Raw genomic sequence first — 27,047 nt, forward strand, 5'->3', positions numbered from 1 at the left:
CCAAAAAAGAAAAATCTTTATCTTATGAAATAGAATAGAACCCATACCTCACTCATAAGTCAGCTGAATGTGCTCAACTTTTACAAACATGAAACACCCTTTATGCAAAAAAATAAATAAATAATAATAATAATAATGGATGGGTAATGATTAGATGTAACTAATTTCACTTTTTAACTAGTTATTCAATAGTAATTAATTTGTACACGTAGCATGTAAAGACAGATATGTATAAAGAGTGATCACAATCACATGACTCAACGACAATCATATTATGATAATATCAGACCGATCACAGAAAAAATGAGCCCACAAGATTCAAGGCTGTTTTCAGGACCACTCCACTCATTCTTAAAAAAAAAATCATAATTCTTGATGGTTACCAAACTTACACCAACCTAACTATTCACACAATAAAGATTTGCCAAAAACATGCTAAATGAGCTCTACATTATTGCATATAGTTAACTAAGTATTACCTTAAATTGATAGCTTTTGTTAGGAGTACCGAATCAAGATTGAATAAAGCAACCATTTTTGCATAAAAAGAAAGATAAATAAGTTGTGATTTATGATGGAGTTATGGGGTTGGGAAGCATGGCCACGTGACAAGAACATGGACCCTCTCTTTTAAATCGTGACTTAATTTTCACCAAAATATCTCCTTTATTTTCTCTCCTATAACTTTTGGTGTTCACGGCTTCAACGTTTTCAAGGTTTGATATTTTTTTATTTTCAAGAAACCCAAAATGTGTGAAAATTATACTTTTAATTTTTAAAGCAACAAATGAATCAAATTGTGTAGAATTCGATTAGCTCCGATTTATCGAAAATCGGAGAACCACTGATTCGATTTCATCTAACCGGACTCGATACCAACAAAAATTTCAAGTTTTGGTGAAAAGAAAGTTTCAAAATCTTTAATCTTTGAAGTATTTGAAAAATAATACTTATTTTGAAAAATATATATAATTTTGTATATATTAATTATTTTGAAAAAACACATATAAAATTCTACTCCAATTAATCACCTACATAGTTGTCCCACCTTGCGACTAGAGTGTACCGAGTTCTACAATTATAATCAAACCAAACCAATAAAAAACACCAATCTTTATCGACAATTGTGACTAAACCAACATACCTAAATAGAAATTTTACAACGGTCAGAAGGTCGGTGCCAAAATTTTATAGAGATTCTTCAGCTTCTAGTAAATCAAAAGGTAATCATTCACACTTGGCTAGGGAAGAAATTAGAAAAACTAGAAACCTATACGTTGACGTCACAAATTCCATCCCCAAAAACCATATTTTGACTACGCTTCAACTATATCAATTGTACTTAAACTGATAATCATAGTAGTAGATAACATCACTATTATATACCTTAAAAAAATTTTCTTTTTTTTCCACAAAGGTCAGTCAACCCTTACACCTTTGGTGTAGGTACAGCAATGTAACCAACTTCAAGATAACTGAAAAAACTGAAAATGATTAAAACTTGAACAGCTTACAGTGTATATCAGAACCTGAACTTCAAAACCCAGAAAAGATTAAGCATTTTCCGCCATTGAAGTCCCTCAAAGCTCATCTTTTAGATCTTTAAATAAATAAACAAAATGGTGGTGTATGACTGTATCAGCATAAAGATATAGATTGGGTTAACACTGGAGGTGGGAATTTAGGTAAATTTATTTAATTATATAATGAAATGGGTAGGGAAGTTTATGAATGGTTGAATGTAACATAAAGTTTCAAGATTTCAATGGGTTTGGTTTTGAATTAATAAAAATAGTAATAATCAGATGGGAATGAGAATATAATAGTGTCGGAAACAGGTGATCGAATTTCTAGTTAGTGTCTGTCGTCTTTATGCAGATGGGTTGATGTAGACGATGGTATATTATATTATTATATTATATATAAATAATAATATAATTATTAATCTCATGAATAATTAATATTTAATTAAAGGTCCAAAAGTGTGTATAGGGTGGTGAGGCTTAATAAGTTTCAAATCAGGATTCTGTCACTTTTATAATGGATTATGTTGGTTAATTAAAGCTTAAAGTTTGATTAATTAATAAATAATGGGAAAAGGTCGTGTGTTTTTATATGGAAAGAAATTATTAATTGTTTAAAGAAAAAGGCTAGGGAAGCTAATTTATTTGAAGTTTTATATGAAATCAAAATAGATTTAATTCAAATATATTTTAACAAATTGACCACTTAGTGTCGTTTCTTGTTTTTTAGTTATTCATGTTGTATTTAATTTAGATAATTTGATTATTTATATATGTCTAATCATATTGTAGCTATGATAAATTCATTATTACAAGAATGTTAGAAGTATTGATTTTTCAATCAATTCAATTATTTCAGTTCGATTTATGGTTATGTCAAGTTATTAAATTTTTAAGTAACCTTAACTTTTAAGTATTGTTTTTTAGTTATTCATGTTGTATTTAATTTAGATAATTTGATTAATTATATATGTATAATCATATTGTAGCTATAATAAATTTGATTATTACAAGAATTTTAGACTTATTGATTTTCAATCAGTTCAATTATTTCAGTTTGATTTATGGTTATGTCTGTTGGCTCAATAGTTGTTTGGCTCAAGTGTAAAGCCCAGCCCAATAATTATTAGGGTTTATTATATTTGATAATGTATTGACTAGTAAGTTTGGTTAGTCTATATAAGCCAAATTATGGTTAGACATTAGTGATTGTGAAATTGATGCAACCGAGTTATGGTTCATCAAGAGTCAAACCGAGTTAGGGTTTGAGAGTTGTAATCATTTTTTTGAGTTAGATTTTCTGATTAATATAAACCAGAGTTAGTCGTTTAATTCGTGTTTGATTATCGATCTGGAACTTGAATTGGTATCAGAGCCAAGTTCAAGAAATCGATAATCGAGTTAACTTTGATCGGCGATGAGGCGGATCAACGGTACAGTGATCGGAGGCGAGTTGGGTTTCCGAATCGGCGTATATCGGAACCAAGTTGCCGCGGTTCAAACGTTGCAAAGGGTGTTGCAAAGGATTGTTCGGCAGGCTAGTAACGTTGCACCAATCGGATTTGAAAGAGCTTCGATTTTGTTGCACAAGCGGCGGCGATTAGTACGAGTTTTCCGAGCAACAAGGTTTACGTTCTTTGTGGTTATTTGTTTGTTTTTTTTTTGGACTTTGTGATTAAAGAATAATAAAAGTGACACAAAAGGCAAAAACAACTTTAGTTCTTTTGTAACCTGCTATATCGAAGTAAAAGGAAGTTGGTTTGTTTTACTTTTTGGTTGAACAAGTTTGGTTTAACCACGGTTGTCGGGTTTTTATTTGGGTTGAACAAGACGGTTCAATTCAGGGTTCGTAATTTATTGGGTTAAACGAGTTATGTTTTAACCAAGGTTTGATTTATTTTGTGAGCAAGTAGGTTTGGTTCTGAAAAGTTGTTCAGATTGATTGGTTTTTATTTGTTCCAACGAAGCGGAGCAAAGGGGTTCGACGTTAATGGCAGGTGACGAAAAAAGACCGGTAATCCAACCAAAAGCGAGTGGGGGGGATTTCGTTATAGGTTCCAATGCTGAATGGAACTAACTACATCACATGGGCGATTGTGGTGGAAGCGATATTGGATGATCAAGACCTATGGGAAGTTGTTCAACCAAAAGAGGGTACGGCTATTGATGCGAATAAGAATAAAACGGCAAGATCGTTTTTGTTTCAAGTGGTGGATGGTGATATTCTTCTTCAGATTTCTCAATATAAGAATGCCCGAGATATATGGACGGCTTTGAAGGCACGGTATGTTAGGGCCGAGCAAGTTCAAAAGGCTAGACTGCTAACGCTGAAAAGTGAATTTGAGAAACTCAAGATGGCGGAAAACGAGATTGTTGACGAGTTTGCGGGAAAAATAACAAGTATGGTTTCAAAGGAAACGAATCTAGGTCACATGTTCGAGCAAGATGTCTTAGTGAAGAAGTTGTTGGATGTGGTTCCAGATAAGTACTTTTAACTCGTAGCCTCAATCGAGCAAAGTGTTGATCTCGATAGTTTGATGTTTGAAGATGCTATTGGAAGACTTAAGGCGTTTGAGGAACGTCTACGAGGGAGAGAGCATGCTTCAAATTCACAAGGTCAGTTACTTTTCAATCGATCGGAAAGTAGTTACAAAGGCAAGTCGTATGATCAGTCCGGTAGCCGAGGTAAGGGTTGGCCGAGTTCACAGGGCGTGGAAGAGGCCGTGAAACCGGAGGTCAATACCAAGACGATAAGGACCAAGATGGTTGTGTAAACCGAGATGGTCAAGATTGTGGGTTAAGTCATAAGGGACAAAGAAGAACCAATGATCGTCAAATGGGAAAAAGGGATATATCACAGGTTCAGTGTTACCGTTGTGATGAGTTTGGTCACTTTGCATCTATGTGCCCGGAACGTTTGAAGAAAAAGGAAGAATCTAATTTGAACAAAGTTGATGATTTTGATCCATCTTTATTCATGATAAAAGGTGATCAAAAGACAGTTTTACTGAATGAAGACGGTGTGATTCCAAAGCGTTTCGAAACCGAGCCGATGGAGAAAGATGTTTGGTATCTCGACAACGAAGCATCGAATCACATGACGGGTAATAAAGCGTACTTTTCTGAATTGAATGAATAAGAAACGGGAACGGTGAAGTTCGGAGATGAATCTTGCATTGATATTCGGGGAAAAGGGTCAGTCTTAATTGAAGGGAAAACGGGGGAGCAACGCCTGTTGACCGATGTCTACTGCATCCTAAGCCTACAGTGCAATATCCTAAGTCTTGGTCAAGCAACGGAAGGTGGATGCGAGATTCACATGAAACACGATTTGCTAACCATTAAAGATGATAAAGGTAGGCTTTTGATGAAGGTGACAAGGACCAAGGACCGATTGTACAAGATTAGCCTCAAGATAGCAAGTCCCGATAAACGAGCTATTGTTGGAATGAAAAATTTTGCAGGTCGGGATCTTCAAAGTGTTGGACTGAAAGAAGACAAGCCGGTTACGAGTCAGATTCCAATCATAGATCCAAGTTCCAAAATTCAAAGTCTAAAGAAAAGTGTTCAAGAAACTAAACGTGTGGTCAAGGAAGTGATTCAAGCCCAAGGGAAGGCGTCTAATGATCAAACAAAGCAAGTGTTACTTCAAGCTAGGTGGAGCCCAAAGAACATTGTAAGAGATTAAGAAAAGCCTCGGGAGAATCAAGAGAATGATGACAAGCGTGAAGTTGAAGATCAGCCAATTTCGAGTAGGAAATTAGGGGGTGAGTCGGGTGAGTCGGATACAGCAATTGAGGGGGTGATTGTTGGCTTAATTGTTGTTTGGCCCAAGTGTAAAGTCCAGCCCAATAATTATTAGGGTTTATTATATTTGGTAATGTCTTGACTAGCAAGTTTGGTTAGTCTATATAAGCCAAGTTATGGTTAGACATTAGTGATTGTGAAGTTGATGCAACCGAGTTAGGGTTCATCAGGAGTCAAACCGAGTTAAGGTTTGAGAGTTGTAATCAGTTTTTTGAGTTAGATTTTCTGATTAATATAAATAAGAGTTAGTCGTTTAATTCGTGTTTGATTATCGATCTGGGACTTGAATGTCAAGTTATTAAATTTTAAGTAACCTTAACTTTAAGTATTGTTTTTTAGTTATCATGTTGTATTTAATTTAGATAATTTGATTAGTTATATATGTATAATCATATTGTAGCTATAATAAATTGATTATTACAAGAATTTTAGACATTGATTTTTCAATCAATTCAATTATTTCAGTTCGATTTATGGTCATGTCAAGTTATTAAATTTTAACTAACCTTAACTTCAAGTATTGTTTTTTAGTTATTCATGCCTGTAATTTTTGTTAGTATTTGAGTTTCATTAGGAAGTATAAAGATTAAAAGGTATACATCTTTTTTGTCCAACTTAACATCAAAGTTACAATACTTTGTTTATGTTACAGCATTTTCATCTCAAAACCATAAAAGAATATTTCTTCATCGAACTCGTCCCAAAACTATTTTTCATTTATTTAATAATAATTTGTTAACATTAAACAATAATAATATATGATACCCATAGTTTTCAATAGTACCCCGTAGCAGGCGCTATAGTGAATAGCGTCGCGAGGCGGCAATACGCCGCTACAAGGTACTTAGCGGCCACATATCGACCGAATAGCGATCTCAGATGGCGAATTCCGGCGCCGGCGTCGTGATTGTTGCCGGAAACCTTCCGGAAACCAGGAAGATGAAAGAATGGCTGCGGGGAAAAAGGAGTGGCTGCTTAATGTTTACCCATTTTAGGTTTAAATATGTAGGGATGTTAATATTTACTTCTTATATCTTTCACATGTTTACATTTACCTCCTAAAACTTATAAATTTTTATATAAAAGAAGTAAAATTAGTTTGTTTACTTTAACATTTAACACCCTCTATCTTCACTAGTTTACATTTATTCCTTGAACTTATAAATTTATGCATAAAAGTTATAAAATGAACAATATATATATATATATATATATATATATATATATATATATATAATGTTCATTTTATAACTTTTATAAATTATAAAATTAACGTTATCGCTAAACACGAAATAGCGGGCACTATTTACCGCTATTCGCTACATATCATACAGGTGGTTCGTCGCTATTTACCGCTATTCGCTATTGACAACTATGAATAATACCAATAATAACCGTATAAAAATTAATAATAATAACAATAACAGTATTATGTAATACTAACATCAATCAATAATAATAATAATAATATAATATAACACATATAATATAAGTTCGGAACCAAAGGCAGACTTTTACCGATCGAGATAGGTATTTCTCGGTATCAATGGCTGGTTGCATTCTCTTTGGTACCAAATTGATGTATCCCCTTATCTCACTCATCTCAATTACCACACCATGCACACATAAAGTTTACGTGCTAATGAGACATAAAAACATATCATTAAAATAACATTATAATTATTATAATTTTAAAATATTATGATCATAAGACTCAGTTTATATACAGGCCTCCAGACAACTTCGACTCATTTAGCTCTTTTTTTATATAACTAATTTTGTAATTTTCGTGTTAATTGACATTGTCATGAATCAATGTAGTATGAATAAGCTGAAATTTTCACCCAAATGTTTAAAAAAAAAATAATAATCCGTATTCTGATTAGAAAATTAAACAACATTTGATGATAATTACAAGTTTGTCGACCATAGTAACCTTAAAACTTGAGTCTATTTTTAAGGAATAAGCAGCATATTCCACTAATGCCAGAATTATTATATGGTCAAAAGCATAGATCTTAAAATGGGGTTTGGCTTTTAACATCCATCTGGATTCCCTCGGCAGCAAAAAGCTTACAAACATATAACTCCATAATCTACATAGGCTTCTATTCCTTCTAATGCCAAAAGAAACCATAGTTTGTCTTATTATTATGGTTTTATTTTAGTTTATAGTTATGTGTGCTATGTAAAAGGTTTGGAGACATTAACCTAGTAGGAAATCGCAAATGGTCACACAAGTCACACTAGAAGGAAACGTAAAACAAAATATGTTCTTTCAAACTCTTGATATACATTTGATTTTAGATAAGACCCATGCATGAAAATGTGTATTCATACGTTTTGAAAAGATACGGTACATTAAGTAATGAAGTTTCAATATTACGTTAGAATGTTTTAACTCGTGATTTGCTTATTAAATGAAACTGAAAAAAAAAAGGATTAAATTTTAAGTTAAATTTATTCATGCTTCTACCCGCATGAATCAAGTAATTATGTTAAGTGTCTAACCGGCTGGGCTACCCAGTTGGCCAGGCAAAGGATGGGAAGACACGGGGAGACCCGGATTCGATCCCTGATGTCAACCGGATTTTCCCTAATGCATAAAACCTGTCGTGTCTTCGAGCGGGGTGAGAGGGGGTCTTACCGGGAATGTCAAATGATCCTTAGGTTCCAGCGTGGGTCCCGATAATGTCAACATAGTCTGGACCGAGGGTGATGGGGCCGTAAATGCGGTCGCGTTATCACTTAACTGAAAAAGTCGCCGTTCAAAAAAAAAAATTATGTTAAGTGTCTGTGGTCTGTGGGGGTACATTTCTAAATTTGGCTCGGGCCAGTCGCTTTTGGACCTAACATAGAGAGGTCCATGAAAACCCTTGCCGTAGACTCTCTATATGATGGTAAGCAACTTTTTGCACAAAACGTCCAATACACATATTCTATGTTTTTCACTACATACATTTTTCTCGGTAAAAAGCTCAAGTCAAGAATCTGAACCATATGTTCGTCATGCATGTTAATAGTACTTGTTAAAATGATCAGGTGTTAATCTAGATTACGCGATCGCGCCTAAATTGCTTTATATATAGCATCATTAGTTGACACATGAATTCCTAGTTTATCATGATGAGATTTACTAAAGTTGTTAATTTGTAAAGTTATATCTCAAAATGCATATTGATTGTCACCTTTGAGAAGGTTTGTGCTTTGGTATGATCCAATGTTAGCAGTTAGCAACATGGCATTGGCCACATAAGACCATTTAATGTACAATATGAGACGTGTACAAGACGGATGCAGTCAAACCTTTCTGTGCCTCTCGTTTGATGAGATGTGGATAATTCATACCGATCAAAATACACGGCCTGACTCAAAATTAATTGATTTGATTTGTTCATTGGTTTTTAATTTCTTTTGAAAGGCAAGCTTGAAATAAAATTACACCCGGAAAGAAAAGCCTAACCGTAAAATATACAAAAGTTCATCGGTTTTTAATTTAGCTATCAATTTCTATCTTAACCTAAGATTTGAGCACGTATAAGATTGATTCCGATCAATAGATCGTATTGTTTGGTGTGAAATGATGATTTTTAACTAAGGGATTACTCTTATATAATACAGAATAGTAACCAAGTTTTGAAATTGTTTCAATCATGTCACTTATAAAATATTTTGCCTCAATCAGATAGTTAAAGTTTCTTTTGTGTTCCAATTCTAAATATTTTATCTGGATAACTGGTTATGTATGTTTTATTTTTAAGTTTGGCATTGCAATTTTTTTGTGACATCCCAAATCGGTTAGGAAGGAGAACTAAGCCTTCTTTATAAGGAGATGGATATCTTCCCTATTATAACGCGTTTTGGGCGCTTAATGGTAGTGGATGAGAGAAGAACTCCACAGTTAAGCGTGCTTAGGTGGAATTAGTATCAGGATGGGTGACCTTCTGGGAAGTCTCCACCTGTGCAACCAAAAGCAAATCCGTGAGACGATTGTGGTACGTCCCGGCCAAAGCGGACAATATTGTGGTGCGGCGGTAGCTGGGTTGTTACATTTTTTTAATTGAAAAAATTAGTAAAAATTAAGAAAAATAATTTTTAAATTGCAAAATATTACAAAAAAAAAGCAGTAAGAAATCACCATTTTATAAGTTACAGCTTTTTTATAAGAAACCACCATGTTTTTAAAAAAATGTCATAAAGATAGTTAGGTGATATTAAAATATTTAATAATAGAATTATTAATTGCTTCAATACAAAAAAATATATGAACATATTAATTATATTATACTTTTTTGCAATTTTTCAATTATTTTTTTTTTTGCAATTTTTTATTTTGTTACGCAATGTAAAAACTATTTTTTCTCAGTTTTTACTAATTTTTTCTATTTTTAAAATAATATTATGCAATGTCAAACTATGTAAAAATAAATAAAAAAATATAGATAACCTGCTATTCAAGTAAAATATTTACGATTGGAATACAAGAAAAACTTTAATGACCTAATTAAAACAAAATATTTTATGATTGACCTGATTAGAACAATTTTAAAACTTAGTTACTTTTCTATAGAATAATCCCTTTAGTTAAAACTACACAAATAGATATATGCTTATAATATTTAATTATTGGCTTTGCGATCTTTCTTATGAGAATTCAGTGAGTTAAGAAATGTCCAAAATGAAAATTAGGTAAACATGGTATAATACAGTTTCTAAAATTAGTGTGTGAAGTGAAAATTTGTAGCTTAGTTCCACATAAAGAGGGGTGGTTTACTTGGGCAGTACGAGTACAACAACTACACGGGGACGAGTAAAGAAACTCGGTGACTAGTCGTTGAGATGATTTGATTAGTTTGATATGACACTATCCTATTAGTTAATTTTTTTTGAGTGATCACATATAGGTTTAGTTTTAATGGATGGATAAACCACCCCTTCACCCTTATAAGTTTAAACTCAGACATGTTTGCTAGTAACTTAAGTATATCAAGCTGTGTTTTACTTCAGCTCTCCACTCTAGTTCTCCCAAAATTTAATAATTCATATCATAAATAAAAAATATGGAATAAATAAGGCAGAAAGTATGAGAGTGCAGGGACCTATGTTGTGCTGGCTAGTGAGTTTGAGTGACACCATTCCCTTCAACGTGGTACCACCGATTGCACATTTGTTTTTTCATTAGCTATATATCATGATATCCGTTAGTTGTTTATTCATAACTTTACACCTCAAATTCAAAAATCAAAATAGTATTTTATTAACTTACGGATCACTATAGGATAATATGACATTTATCAAACTCAATATGCATTTGATTAATAAACGATATATAAGTCGATGATTATTTCATGGTGTTGCTCCGGCTGCTAAGTGTTCAACAACTTCCTTTATACTGATTTATAACATAACAAAAATCATAGCTTACATATTACCCGTAAAGAAACCCTTTGAGAAAACCACCTTGATACATTACTACATTAGTAATTTAGTATTGGACTATATTATTGTTAGGCATTATTAGTGTGAGTCCAGTTGCCCACCTTAGAGCATTCCCAATGGATTCTCTAAATTGTGTGAGTGGGTTCTCCATTTTTTAGAGATGGTTAAAAATGGTTGTGAGAGGATGAGAGAGAAAATGTTATTGTTCATGGTTAAATTTGGAGAAACGCACTGTTCATCTCTATAATTTTTTAATATTTTTGAAAGTGGTTGTGAGTGAATGAGAGAGAAAAGGTGATGATAAAAGTATAAAAAAGTATTATTTAATTGAAAATGAGAGAGAAAATATAGTGTTTTTAGTATAATTATAGAGATGGATATTAAGAATTTAATGAGAATGCTTTTAGGCTTCTAGGGGTTACATTTCATCTCTATAGTCTATATATTGTAATCATTATTGAATGAAATGCTCAATCGAATATTTACCATTATCTTCGGTTAGAATTATATATTTAAGTCCACATTTAACATTATAAATATTATATGTTAAGTTCACAAAATAGTTATTAGAATAACACAAACTGAAAACTAGAATTATATATTTAAGTTCCACATTTAACATTATAAATATTATATGTTTAGTTCACAAAATAGTTATTAGAATAACACAAACTGAAAACTATTGATTTTAAAGATTTATTTAGAAGTTTGAAAATCGTAAGTGATATTTGCTCAAATAATTTAGATTTATGACACTTTACTTCACGAATTTAGAAAATTTAAAGTTATCAGGTTAAAAAGGTTAAAGTTTATATAAAACTAATCAAGGTAATCGAAACTATAAATTGATTTAAAAGTAAGTGAAATGAAATTAGAAGAATAAATATTTAAATTAAATTAAATACAATGAAAAATTTTCCCTCTTGCATCTGGGCTGGTTACCTACCATGACCGACTCGAACCAAGTAGGCTGGTGATCTCATTTGGGCCCGATAACAAAAATTCGTTTTATTTTCTTTTGATCACTCATGAAATGAAATATACTGTAAACGATAATAGGGAGGGTGTTTTAACATAAATAAATGGATTATCACAACACTCGTTACACATATGATCAACAACATATGATAGAACCCCACGTTATTTGGTGTGGTGGCAAATATGGTTTACTTTCAAAATGATAGTTAGAAGTTTGATCCTCACTAAAACCAGTTAATTAAGATTAAAGGTAATTTTTAAATAATATATCTGGTTGTTCAAGAAGAAAAATAATAAGACGACATATTGTCGTTTTTAGTGATAAATGATAATTTGGTTTTTGAAAAACTAAATAATAGAAAATACCAAAAAAGATTGTTTGTCTACTTATACAGGCTAATTGCAACTGAATGATACGATTCAAAGTTGACACGATTCTCATAATTAACTGGGGCCCCACCATAAGAGACGGGAAAAAAGCTCGTTCGAGTTGTGACCAACAAACCCTCTAACACGTAAATTACTTGAGTACAAATAGGTAAGTCAAGTACGAAAACCATGTATGACAAAATCTCAATCTAAAAGCTTTTTCTACTAAAACCTTAAATATATACCCATACTGATTCTTACAACGCAACAGCCCTCTCTTTATGATGATGCTAACCGATGTTGGTTTTTCAGGCTACCATCCATCACTATTAATCTCATCTTCAAGTAGCATTGGGGAACAATCCAATTTCTCTAGATGCGACATTCGTTGAAGGTTCAAATATAGAATTTCTATATTGCGGATTATGTGGAATGCTGATAAGTTTTTAAAGACGTCGTAATTAATTAGCAAGCAAAACAAAACACTATAAACAAAACATAAACATTGTGACTTATTTTATACAACCATGTAGTGCCATTCACGTATCAAGTAAAACATGAATTTAAACTTTGTAATTGTTAGTGATATTCACGGTTTTGTTTGATTGATTTTGATAAATCCATATCCAAACTTTTAACAATTGTTTGGAAATCATGTGAATTGGACAACTTTATAACCAAACGCTTAACTACCGATTCAGAAAGCTGCAAACCCACCTGATTGTGATAGTTTGGTCAAACTGGTTACGTTTTGACTGTTTGAACCGTATTCTAAATCGTGAGTTTGTAATCTTTTTTTAAAACAATAATGGAGATGGTACATATACAACTACATATTCAAAAACCGTTAACTAAAATGATAAATGTCAAATTATAAAAACAGGAATCTATAAATCTCAAGCCAGTTAAACCGGCTGATTTGCTTTGGACGTATGGTTCGTTTGTTTTCAACCCTTTATAACTAGTACTTTACCCGTCCGGTGGACGGGAACATTAACGCGGAAATGTGACGACTACTTAAATTCAGTATCATGAATGAGGGCAAGTCTAAACCATATAGTATATGTAATATGTTTAAAAAAAGCTCAGCTCGTCTAACTTAAAAAAACAAATGACTGACTTCAACTCTACACTCAATGTTGTTGCAGTTAAAATCTTAATACATTTCATTCCCAAGACCAGCTTCAGATGCATAAAACTAACATAATGATCAAGTCAAAATTGTTACGGCGTGGAATAACACAAATTATAAATAATCATGTCTTCTTTGATGCTTCTTGCTGTTGCTGCTGCTGCTTCTTGTCTTTTTCTTTCCCATGTTGTTCCCCTTTCGCTTTACTTGACTTGACGCTAACTCGCTAAGTACATCACCCGACAGTACCATTCCACCCTCGTTTTTCAAAGCGCTCTCAAACTCCACATCCTTGTCAGCAATCGCACACCTTTAAAATCATCCTAAAATACAATCACGAAACAAATTTAAGTTCAAGCATCTATTATCGAGACAATTGACATCAACGGTCAACCTAGCAAACCTTGACTATTTTTGCAGCTTCACCAAGATCATCTTCCACTGTAATCTCGTATGGCTTCTATTCCACCTGAAATTAAATAGTAGACGTTGTTAAGCAATAAAGAAAATTAATTTGATTAAAACTTGTGACTTACTTCTTTGACTAGCGGCAGGGTTGAGTTAAATTCTTTTGAAGATGCTGAATCTGCTTTTTCATCACTTTAAACAGCAATGACATAATTTGTTGTCTTTCCAACTTCATCACATCCTATAAAAAAAGATAATAAATATATAAACAAATAAACTGTAATAACCAATTAAAGTTTAGTTAGAAACAAACTTAACCTCAGCATAGAAGCATCTTGATTCTGTAAGCGCGTAATAACACAGAGGTCTGTGCATATGATAACGAAACTGGTAACTTCTCCTGGAAATATAAGTATGATAGTGACAGTTTCAGATCTGAAAGCTGTCAAACAATAATATACACAAACATCAACCTAAGTTTTGTTTAAATTATTAAATTTTATATTTTAAAGATTCATTACCAGTTTTGGTTCACGTAAGCTTTCAATCCTTTCACACTAATTTTGGAGATTTAATAATATCAGTGTATGTTTCGGGTGAAAATTGTCTACATCTGTGAAGCTGAGATATGGATCCTATATGCATAAAAACAAAAATATGACAAGATTAAAATAATGTATGAAAATTTTCATAAAAAAAACCAAAAGAGACTACCTCATTGCAAGCTTGTATTCCATGGTATTAAATCTTGGAGAACATAAAAGCCTAGCAAATGAAAGCTAAAGACCTACAAGAGAGATTAATTTTCAATACTTCATATATTGTAATAAAAAAACAACATTTATCCATAAGATAAGCAAACCTTGATAGAAAAGACCAAAGAATCCCAATTCATCTGATCCGTTAACTTCAATATCATCGGTGTCCAGAGTTTTCAGCATCAAACAAGTGTGCTCACCTGAATTCTGATCACATACTGCCTTTAAGAGAGAATAAAGAAGTTAGAAAACTAATAATAATGCAAACTTAACTGGAATTTCACACAAGTAAAATGGTGCGAAGTGCGGACTAATGTTTTCTCCAAAAGCGTAATACGTCCAAAGTAAGCTTGAATGAGACACCAAAATACTGTAGATTCTCGGGGCGTCTTCCAGCCAGGTGTACAAGAAGTGGTGGTAGGTTTGATCTTGGTCTTATGTTTTTGTTCAAGCAATGACACCTGTATTAATTGTTAATACATAAAATGTTTTGTCATAGTTGAGGAAAAAACAAATGTTAAGAACTTAAGATTAAAAAGATATATTAAAAGTAAGGAGATCTTACTTTCTCAGCTGCTTCACTAATATTCTGACAGATGAGGATATCTACTTCAGAGATGAGAAGGAATTGACCCTCAAAGTACCTATACCAAAATATTATAAATGAAATGTATAAATACATCAGTTACAAGATAAAAAATGCAAAAACAAAAATAAATGAAATTTATTAATACCTTGCTAGCAATTCTTTGGCTCAGAACCATATCTAAGCTGCAATACACAATACGATTGTCGCTTCTAATAACGAAAACATAAAAAACAAAAAAGAAAGTGAAGCGAGTGGAGATACCTTCATTGCATTAGGGTGTGTAGCGATTGCACCAGAAAAACTTGGAAAGTCGTTATCTTGGAAACTGTTCACAAAATTTCAATGGAATTTGGTCCCTAGAAGGCTGATGACCAGCACTTAAACTTTTCATAGCAGAAGCCTTCGAAATATTTCCTTCAAGACAAATCTGTACAACAATTGTTGAGCAACCATTTAAATAACTATATATGAAGCTTCTAGAAGAAATGAAAACAAAACAAACCTCGATGGCATAAAAAATATCTGGAAGATGATTCTTTGATTAATTACCAAGACCTGTACATAAAATAAATAAAGTATAATCAACAAAATACATACTAAATATAAAAAAAACTGTCTGCAGAACAACGGCAAAGGATAGTGAGGGCCATTTATCATTCGTTCATCTATGTTTAGTTATATCGTACGTTTGTATTCCTTTATAGGTGTTCATCTATCTCAGCTTTGTTCCTTCGTTTTTTGATGTTTGTTTACGCTCGCAAAGCGTTCATTTACGTTCGCGAGCCGTTCATTTATACTGTCATCAAAAGAACATATATATATAAACATGAACACGTTTATTTTCTTAATGACTGAACATGAACAAAAACAAAACGTGTTCTTTCAGTTTTATGCATTCGTTTATATTCCTTTATATTTGTTCATCTATCTCAACTACATTCCTCTGTTTATGTTCATTTACGCTCACGAAGCGTTTGGTTACGTTCGCGAACAGTTTTTCATACTGTCATCGAAAAATGAACATGTTTATTTTCTTAATAACCGAACACAAGCAAAAAAAACCGTGTTCTTTTAGTTATATATGTTTGCTTATATTCATTAATATTTGTTCATCTATCTCAGCTATATTCGTTTGTTTACGTCTGCGAACCGCTCGTTCATACTGTCATTGAACGAACATATATAAACATGAACACGCTTATTTTCTTAATGACCGAACACGAACAAAAGAAACGTGTTCTTTCAGTTATATACGTTAGTTTATATTCCTTAATATTTGTTCATCTATCTTAGCTATATTCGTTTGTTTATGTTCGTTTACGTTCGCCAAATCGTTTGTTTATATTGTCATCGAACAAACATAAATAAACATGAACACGCTTATTTTCTTAATGACCGAACACGAACAAAAAAACTGTGTTCTTTTATGTGTTCGTTCGTTTGTTAAGATAAAGCTAAACGAACAAATACGAACATGCCACATACGTGTTTGTTTGGTTCGTTTACAGACCTATTGAAACAAATACTACCTTCAATATCAACAAATCTCTCACAATGGTGTTGGTAAGCGTAGGCGTAAAGGGGACCATATTATGAATGGTATGGCCGCGAACCAAGTGAAGATGAAACCAAAAGGCTCGATCTAGAAGCTAATAAAACTATTTACAAAAATAAACTTATTAGACACAAGATAAAAATTCTTCAAAATGTAAAAAATAAATAATAAAACAATTACCTCCTAAAGATATGTGATTCCAATCCCGGTAATGTAATCTAGGAAGAAGAACCTACCATACACAAACATATATAAAGCAATTAAAATGAAAAATTAACATAATTATGACCAATGAAAGTAGGATAATAGGTAAAGTGTCATCTACAATTCAAATACTACAACAGCTGGGAAATTTATGAAGAACATTTTGAGGTAGTCAACTTGTCAGGCCAATATAAACCTGCATCCAAATATGTTTATCAGTAGTGAGTTGTTTAACAAGATGACACACAACAAACTTTTCATGAAAAATGATTTAGAGTTTTAAGCATTAGGCTTATCAATGAGCTGACTTGTACTACTACTACTATATCTTAGCCAACCGATTATTATGTATATTAGGAATAGATTATGTTTAGTTATTTAGAGATAATCATTGTATTTATTGTATATATCTTTTCCTTATTTATTGGTTATATTCTTCCCTATATATAGGGTGATTATTTTCTTAATAAAGATCATCAAAGATTTCAACCATATTTGCTTTCATGGTATCACAGCCTTCTCCTTAATTTCTTTCTTTTTTTTTTTCCAATCACACCCTTCCCGGATACGTCCGGCCATCGTCATCATGACGAAAACCGACTCCGCTGAATCATCGACCACCAAACCCGAACCCCTTCATCCTGCCTACTCCGTATCGAATATTCAATCCAAGATCCGAACTTTGGACGGAATCAAGGTTACTTATTCGGCATGGGTCCGGCTGTTTCGCCTTCATGCTGTTGCATATAAGGTATCCCACCACATCAATGATTCAGCCCCTCCAGCCGAAACCTCACCCGAATACGCCCAATGGAAAGAACTCGATGCATTGGTTCTTCAATGGATTTACAGCACCGTTTCGGATGATCTTCTGAAACGCCTTATCAATACGACTGTAGCTCGGGCGGCTTGGACAAAGCTCGAAAAGATTTTCTTGAGCAACAAAAAGGCTCGCGCAGCGGCGCTCGAGACAAAGTTTTGCACTCTCACACTGGCAGCCTGTTCATCTGTTGAAGACTACTGTCAACAGCTGTCAGATTTAGCAAACCAACTGGCCGATGTTGATCAGCCCGTTTCTGACTCCCGACTCGTTCTTCAGCTTGTTCGCGGTCTTCCGGTCGAATATAACACCACTGCATCTCTGATTAATCAGCAGGGTGTTGATTGGGACCAAGCTATCACCATAGCTATCACCATGCTTCAGGACGAAATTATCCGGATCGAGGCTCAGAAAGGATCTCAGAACACTGTTTTGGCTGCTACTGCAGCAACACCCTCTGCCGGCTCCATTCACCAACCAACGGACGCCTCCTACTCCTCCAACAATCGACCTGGCAACAGAGGCAGAGGCGGGGCTTCAAACCGTCGGGGCAGAGGCAGGGGTCGCTTTCAGCAGCAGCAGCCCTGGACTGCATATCAGGGACAGCAGCCTACGTTTCCTCCGTGGGCTTGGTGGACACCTCCACCATGTCTGTACCCGACCCAGCAGCAGCAGTGGTCTGCCAACAAGCAGCCTGACCCTCCCTCGGCTCCCCAGGGTCAATTCACAGGGTTTACCTCGGCTGCCGGGTACTCTCCGGCTCAGTTCACCCCACCCGGCTTCAACCAGCCCGTGTATAACCCTCTCTGCCCAACAGATTTAAGCGCAGCAATGGCTAATCTGCAGGTCAACTCTCCTAATATGGCCTGGAACGCAGATGTTATGGATACAGGAGCCGAGACCCACGTCACTAAAGACCAAGGTAAAATTGTTATCCCTGACTCTACTCCTGTGTGTCGTAATATATTGGTAGGTAATGGTATGTTTTTACCAATTAACGGATCAGGTACGGGCTTCCACTCTTTACCAAACCGAACTTACATCCTCCCACATATCCTTTATGGCCCTCAAATAATTAAAAATCTTATTTCCGTTAGACGTTTTACTCATGATAATCAAGTGTCTGTCGAATTTGACCCGTTTGGTTTTTCTTTGAAGGACCTCAAAACTAAGAAGACACCATCTCACCACAATAGTACCGGGAATCTTTATACATTCACGCCGCCTCAACTGCCGCCTCAAGCCACCTTTATCGCTTCTCACCACCTACCTTGGCATGATCGTTTAGGACATCCCGGGGCGCAAGTTTTAGATATTTTGAATCGCAAGTTTAATTTTCGATGTAATAAAAGTTACAATCTTTGCTATTCCTGTCAACTTTCAAATAATAAAAGATTGCCTTTTTATTCATCTAATACATTTACTTTTGCACCGTTTGATATTATTCATTGCGATTTATGGACTTCGCCAATCACGAGTACAACAGGATATAAGTATTATATGGTGCTAATTGACAATTTTTCACATTTTGTGTGGGTTTACCCCCTAAAATACAAATCCGAAACCTTCCAAACTTTTGCCCAATTTCATCAATTAATCTTTACACAATTTAACCGCAAAATAAAAACCTTTCAATGCGACTTAGGGGGTGAATTTGACAATTTAGCATTTAAAATGTTTGCCCGGCAAAACGGTTTGCTTTTCCGGTTTTCTTGCCCTCAAACATCCTCTCAAAATGGAAGGGCAGAACGTATGATTCGACGCCTAAATGACATTATTCGTGCTCTGTTAATTCATGCGAATCTCCTTCCTTCATTTTGGGTTGAAGCCCTACACACAGCCACTTATCTTCATAATATATTACCAACCAAACGCCTAAATTTCTATACACCCACCTTTGCCCTTTATCTTCGTCACCCAGATTACGAACACTTACGTGTGTTCGGATGTGCATGTTACCCTAACACATCCGCTACCCAGCCTCACAAACTTCACCATCGGTCCATCCGATGTATTTTCCTCGGTTACCCACCCGACTTTCGTGGTTACCGCTGCTTTGACCCCACTACAGGCAAGGTTCACATCTTCCGCCATGTGACTTTTGATGAGCACGTGTTCCCGTTTACACTCCCTCATCCTTCTACCTCTTACAATTTTTTGGACGACCCCACCCTACCAGGTTTTACCTTTTATAGGCCCATTACTCAGCCCACTTCTAACCCGGTCACGGCCCCATACACATTCACATACTCGCGTCGTCCTCGTCCTGCCCCCACACCTATTCCGGCCCAAGCCCAGCCTACCCAACCACTCCAGCCCACCGTTCCAATTCTTAACCAACACCCCATGACCACTCGTTCCAAAGCTCGCTCCAATCCTTCGGCCATACACAACACCCTTTCCCTTTCTCCGATTCCTACCTCTTATGCCAAAGCTCTAACTGATCCTAATTGGTTGCATGCCATGCAAACCGAGTATACGGCACTACAGGATAATGAGACATGGGAGCTTGTTCCCCGTCCACATGACCGTCCCGTGATACGTTGCATGTGGCTTTTTCGGCATAAATTTAAATCAGATGGCTCATTGGAACGTTATAAGGCTAGGTTGGTGGTTAATCGAAATTCACAAACAGTTGGTGTAGATTGTGACGAGACATTTAGTCCTGTGGTCAAACCGGCCACTATTCGCACGGTTTTGTCTCTTGCTGTGTCACGGGCTTGGTCTATTCATCAACTAGATGTCAAGAATGCTTTTTTGCATAGGGAACTACATGAGACGGTATTTATGCATCAACCACCGGGTTTTTATGATAAACGCTACCCTAACCACGTGTGCCGTTTGAAGAAATCATTGTACGGTCTTAAACAGGCACCAAGGGCATGGTACACTCGTTTTGCTAATTTTATTACCTCAAAGGGGTTTCGTAGCAGCACATGTGATCAGTCTTTATTTGTTTATCAACAAGACCCGTCTAATATTGCCTACTTATTATTATATGTTGATGATATAGTTCTCACAGCCTCTAATGACCTTCTGTTAAACAACATTATTGATACACTCTCGAGGGAATTTGCCATGACTGATTTGGGCCGTTTACATCATTTTTTGGGAATTAAGGTTACTCAGCAGAAGAACGGTATTTTCTTGTCACAGACTCAATATGCCAAGGACATCATCGCCCGTGCTTCCATGTCCTCGTGCAAACCATGCTCAACCCCCGGTTGATCTTTCATCTAAATTAAGTGCTACAGATGGAGATGTATTCTCGGATCCGACATTTATATCGGAGTTTGGTGGGTGCATTGCAATATTTAACTTTTACTCGTCCAGATTTGTCTTATGCAGTTCAACAGGTGTGTCTCTTCATGCATGAGCCCCGAGATCCTCACTTTGTTTTTATGAAACGTATCATCCGTTATTTACAAGGCACGGTCGATTATGGTATAAGGATCATGAAATCCGCGTCACATGACTTAATTGCTTATTCCGATGCTGATTGGGGCGGTTGCCCAGATTCGAGACGCTCCACCTCGGGTTATTGTGTTTTTCTCGGTGACAACCTCATATCATGGTCTGCTAAACGACAGCCTACTGTCTCGCGATCTAGTGCCAAAGCTGAGTATAGGGGAGTTGCAAATGCCGTTGCAGAAACAACTTGGATTCGGAATCTGCTACTTGAACTTCACACTCCCTTAACGCGCGCATCAGTTGTTTTTTTGTGACAATGTTTCAGCGGTCTATTTGTCCAATAACCCGGTTCAACATCAAAGGACAAAACACATCGAGATTGACATACACTTCGTGCGAGAAAAGGTGCGTCTTGGGCACATTAAAGTTCTTCATGTGCCATCTTCTATGCAGTATGAGGATATATTTATAAAGGGATTATCTCGTGAACTATTCCAATCATTTTGGTCCAGCTTGAGCGTCTGTCCTCCGCCCGCTCAAACTGAGGGGGTGTCTTAGCCAACCGATTATTATGTATATTAGGAATAGATTATGTTTAGTTATTTAGAGATAATCATTGTATTTATTGTATATATCTTTTCCTTATTTATTGGTTGTATTCTTCCCAATATATAGGGTGATTATTTTCTTAATAAAGATCATCAAAGATTTCAACCATATTTGCTTTCACTATAAACTAATAATAAAAAACCATTAAGCACTAAGCATGATAAAGATGATTATTTTACAACCTAAATACAAAGCCCATCCCTTAGACACCTGTTTGACAACAGTTGGTTATTTTGTTCTTATTACTCAATAAACAGATAATCACTAATATCCCAAAAACAAATACTTAAATTCCCATAACCAAAATTTACAAAATTTACTAATTTCCCATAACATCAAACAAATATCCCTAACAAAATTTACTAATTTCCCATAATGCCAAACGAATATCCAAAAACAATATCCCTAATTCTGCAACACTACTTATATCCCAAAAACAAATACTTGATTTACCATAAACTTGGTAGGTCTCAATGAAGCATAAAATCAAACATTCGCAAAATTACTAATGTAATTCTCATAATAAGTCTATTCATAACCTAACACTAATTGTTCCGAAACACAAAAATCCTCGATTAAACCAATAATCTCGCTATGGTTCCAATTATCAACTAAAAATGGAGTAAAATTATGAATATAAAACTGAATATGAAACAGAAATTGAGCATACCATGGCTACAAATTTAAAATACCGATCAATAACCGCAGAAGGATCGTAAGATTGAATTGAAGGTTTGTGTGAAGTCGCTGGATTCAATTGGACGTAACCGATAGAAAAAATAACCCCAGGAATGACAAATAGCTGTTGTTGAATTACTTATATGGTGTATACGAACCGAACCGAACCGATTTACCCTAGCTAATCGATCGATTAGAAGGAGAAGAATATATTTATTCATAAAAAGTGATTGCTTCATTCAATCCAATTTGTTCGTTGAATGCAACAACAGAGAGAGAGACCGGTGCGTATAAGAAGAAATTCGACCTGTAAAATAGGAATTGGGAGATAACTGTCATAGGTAACTGCCTGGAACACTACGCATGAAGAAGAAGAAGAAGAAGAAGACGGATTAACACGTGTATCTTATCGGTAGGGTTAGATTTAAACTTGGCTATAGTCTTGTCAAAGAGTGAGAATTTATGAAGACCGCCACTTTGTTGTAACCTATTAGCAACGGTCAGTTTTACATGACACTCTGTGGTAACCTATTAGTATAATTTATGAAGACCGCCACTTTGTTGCAAGTGACAAAAAAAATATTGGATAATTGCGTATCTATGTCTAAAAATTATTTTAAACGTTTGATTTTGGTTAATTAAATAAATCATACTTCATAAAATATATTTTTTGTTAATTAAATACGTCATTACAAAAAATATATAAGTATTGAGAAATTTGCATACTTTTATAGACTGGTTATCGACTATTATTAGTCAGAAAGTTTAAAAGGATTTTTCTTTGAACAACGTTTTTGTTCAAGTCTGCATGTGATAAGATTCCAACCATCCCCAGTTATTTAACGCTTCAGGTTCAACTTAAAAACACACCGTAAATGAAAACCCCAACAACTAGACAAACCCAAGAATTTTCTACAAGAGGTTAGAAAACAAGAAAAGTGAAAATGGATGAGGTACTCAAGTTGAAAGTTTGCAAATATTTATGTTAATATATATAACTTTTAACTCGGCAGAATTTTAGGATTCTAAAATTCTGTTTACATGTAATTATCTGTTCCGATAACTCACGCGATTAGCAAAATGTTTTTAGTTGACATATAGTTATGGGCCTGAACCATATATAGTTTGGGCTTATTACGAATAATGGAATATGCTTTGTTGCCTTTGTATGCTAACAGCCCAACACACAAAATATGGCAACATAGCTAGAGGTGTACAAAAATACCGGTTTGGGACCGGTTTTAGGCAAACCGAACCGGTTTGGGTTTAAAACCGGTTTCACCCAAACCGGTTCCCAAACCAACCCAAACCGCCAATTTCATGACCGGTTCCCCTTAAGATCGACCAAACCGGTATTAAAACCAAACCGGTTTGAGGAAAACCGGCTAAAATTGGTTTAAAACCGGTTAAACCGGTTTATAAACTGAACCGAACCGACGTGACCAGGTCGACCTATCTTGTGTCTAAACCGGTTTATAAAACGAACCAGTTTGAGTCAAACCGGTTTTAACCATGCGTTGACCAAACCGGTTCGGTTTATAAACCGGTTTGGTTTGGGTTTAAAACCGGTTTTGTACACCTCTAAACATAGCATCATTTCAGTAAAAGAAGATTCAATATTCTTTGTGTATCCACAAAATGTCAAATGTATTATCTTTTGATTAGAAATTTCAATTTGTTTATGTGAGTTGAGTTGATTTAAAATTCAGTTTATCTTTTACAAAGCAGGAGAGCAAAATCTAGAGTTGAGCACAATGTCGGTGAGTAATAGCATCTGGTCTAGCGATATCAATGTGTGTAGGAATGATGCCCCTCTTCATGTTGGCAAATATGTAGATACAAATGTAACATACTTGTATGTTAGTCATTTCATGTCAGTTACGGTTTTTTTTTTTTTTTTTTTTTTTTTTTGCTAAAACCGCAACTAGAATTGAAAGTTTGGCTTTGAGCTTTCTTAAAATGGATAACGTTTAGTTGTCATTTGTTTTAGTTTAGGTTATATTTTTTTTTGTTCGAACTCCAGTTTTATAGGCTTGGATTCGGTTTTATATAAAATGGACCCGAAAGCATAAATTCATTGTAGAGGACAGAGAGCAGTATAAAACTATAGCATATGTTCTTCATTTATAATTGATAATCATGATATATCAGACCACAATAATACTTTATGTTTAATTTTAGGCGTTTTATTTTCTATTTAATTTACTGAATCATTCATCATGTTGATGCTATTAAAGTGGTAAAACACTATTGGACCACTTGGATGTTGCTAGTTTCTTCGGTTAAGGTTTCACACCTAGCCGTAATGCGAGGGTCAAAATATTAGTTGTCATTAAACAGTATAACATTCCATCAACTATCTGTACGCGTGTATTTCACATGACTCAAGCTTGTAAGCTAATAAACCTGGAGGAACTTTTCTTCATGCAACATGTGGGATTGTATTTGTGAGTTATTGGGATCATCATTGCCTTTGATAAAAGATTAAAAAAAAAGAATCTAAGGAAAAGTGGAAGCCACAATCAATGTTAGGTTTTATGCCATTTTTTTATATACCATGTAATGATTTGAGAAATTTATTATTGTGAAATGAAAACGTGAAATAATAATAAAAATGGTTTTGGGAAAAAGAACGGCAGTTATGAAGTGAAGAGTCAATTACGTTATTTTGTTTTTAGTACCCTTTTCATTTATTATTTGGTTGCAATTATTAAAAGTTGGAATTTTAATAATTAAATGCATCATTTTAAGCCGTCAGTTGTTGGGGGGCCATCGCTCATGAGGGTCTCCATGGTCTCTCTCCTACCAACTACATGTTTCATCTCAAATAGGTTTAAGTAATTGTTGGCAACTTTTTGGTTAATATCATTATAGTAACTTATTTTATTTTTTATTTTTTTTAGAGTTAATACAGTTTTATTTAATCTACATATATTGCATGTTTAGTCCCTATTTTTATTTATTTTTTAAAGTTACTATGATGGTCTTTATTGCGCACTCGATTGTAACACGTACATATGATTCTGGGAGTAGATAAACATTAAACTTTCTGCTAAATTGCTATACGGATATTTCATGTAGGCTCTATGTTTTTATGAAAGTATAACTAAGCCAATTTTGATATAGTAAATATTTAAACAAATGAAAAAAAAATACTAAAGATTCATTCACACCATTTTTATTATATTAAAGTGTCACGCTCCACTTTCTAGCGGACTTAGCACAATTAATATGTACTTCAGTGGAACTTAAATAATGCTAGTGATTGTTTTAACACTAGGATGGTTGTCGTAAAGAATGGTTTGCTAGTTAGTTAACGTGACATGTCACTGTCACGTAGACAGTAAGACATTAATTAACCTACTCGTTAACTCACACGTAGGTTAACTATTCATTAAATAAAAGAAAAAAATCAAAAAGGAAAAATTGTGACTGATTAATTGCGGATGACCCCGCGATCTCCTTGTTAAAACCCTGTTACCATGTTAAGTAACCAGAAGTAAGGACCGACCACCTCAGTTTTGCAGCCCCTTTTGGTGCCCCACAACAAGTAGCCTAAGAGGACTCATAAATGACGAAGTCCTTGGACGTACAATGGGTGGTTGGAGTTTAGCGTTGTGGAGCACAAGTCCTTTGACCAAGTCCTTGGCTACAAACTGAGATACGGACACCACATCAGCACCCATCTCACATTAATATGTACATACATATTATATATACAGGATTGGGTTTATTTTAGAAGTATTTTTATTGCGATAAGTGCAAAAAATGAATCCAACCAATCACATTTTTTCTTTCATTTTATCATTTATTTAATGAAAAAGGGTGTTATAGTCAAAGATGTAATTTTTCATATTTAGTAGGTCATAATGTATGGAGAAGTTACAATTAATTTGTTTTAATATTTTTTTAATATTATAGTAAAATCAATCTATATTGAATTCTTTTTTTTAATCAAATTCATTTTTTTTCGATTTATATATATTAAATTTTTATTCTAGTAATTTGAATTTCATACCTATATCCAAATAATGGTTGTTAAAATTCAATAGCACCGTAAATTTATACAATATATAAATGAATGTACACATGAATAAAATCGCACTTACACAATACGAAATACCACCTACATAGTACATATAAGAACCCACACATTACACAAATGAATTTACACACGATAAAATTACACATACATCATTCGAAATACTACCTACCCGATACATATACGAACCTACATAGTACATATATGAACTTACACACAATAAATGAAACTACACGCAATCAAATTATACGTACACAATTCAAAGTACCAAATACACAGTACATATGCGAACCTACACACGATAAAATTAGATATATACAGTTCAAAATACCACGTAAACAGTACATATATGAACCTACACAGTAAAAAATAAATATTTTTATTACATTAAACTACATATAATAAATATTAGATAATTATATTAACATTTACATTAAACTACATATAATAAATAATGGAAAATGATATTAACATACACTTGTAAAATTTTCACCTACACATTCATGATACCACCCACACAGTACATATATAAACCCTACACGCTACAAAATAAATTATTTTTTATTTTCACGTTAAACTACATATAATAAATAACAAATCATGTTAATAACCTACAATTGTAAAATTTTCACATACGCTTTAATGATTCCACATACACTATTTTATGTATGTAATACATAAATCTGTGTATTCAATATATAATATTTAACACATTTAAAAAAATC

At 34.2% G+C, this 27,047-nt stretch overlaps 1 pseudogene; it reads right to left on the reverse strand.

The window, feature by feature from the left end:
* Positions 1-13,372: 13,372 nt before the first annotated feature.
* LOC143533033 (RNA cytidine acetyltransferase 2-like) lies at positions 13,373-16,592 on the reverse strand (annotated as a pseudogene).
* Between the last annotated feature and the right edge of the window lie 10,455 nt (positions 16,593-27,047).

This window comes from Bidens hawaiensis, unplaced genomic scaffold (assembly GCF_021521415.1).
Source record: "Bidens hawaiensis isolate Kalapana, Puna unplaced genomic scaffold, B.hawaiensis_p1.1 tig00009577_1, whole genome shotgun sequence".
In the NCBI taxonomy this organism is placed as follows: Eukaryota; Viridiplantae; Streptophyta; class Magnoliopsida; order Asterales; family Asteraceae; genus Bidens; species Bidens hawaiensis.